The following is a 297-nucleotide window of genomic DNA, read 5'->3' on the forward strand; positions in this document are numbered from 1 at the left end:
AAAAAGATTAATTTAATATTGATATCAATATTTTTTTTCAAATTTTTTTGATATATTTATATTTATATTTTATTCTAAAATAAAAACATTATCATTTTATCAAAACCACATAAAACCAATATTTACTTAAAATTCAATATTATAAAAAGTATAATTTATTAAAATTCGATGTTTGAATTCGTATAACTGATTGCGGATAAACATAATCAAATAGAGGATAAAAATCTTATTTTAAAATATAAAAAATCTAAAATATAATTAGAATAATTATCGAATTCCAACAAAATAATAAATTAT

Source organism: Cynara cardunculus (genome assembly GCF_001531365.2).
Source record: "Cynara cardunculus var. scolymus isolate 2C chromosome LG 1, CcrdV1, whole genome shotgun sequence".
NCBI classification, from domain to species: Eukaryota; Viridiplantae; Streptophyta; class Magnoliopsida; order Asterales; family Asteraceae; genus Cynara; species Cynara cardunculus.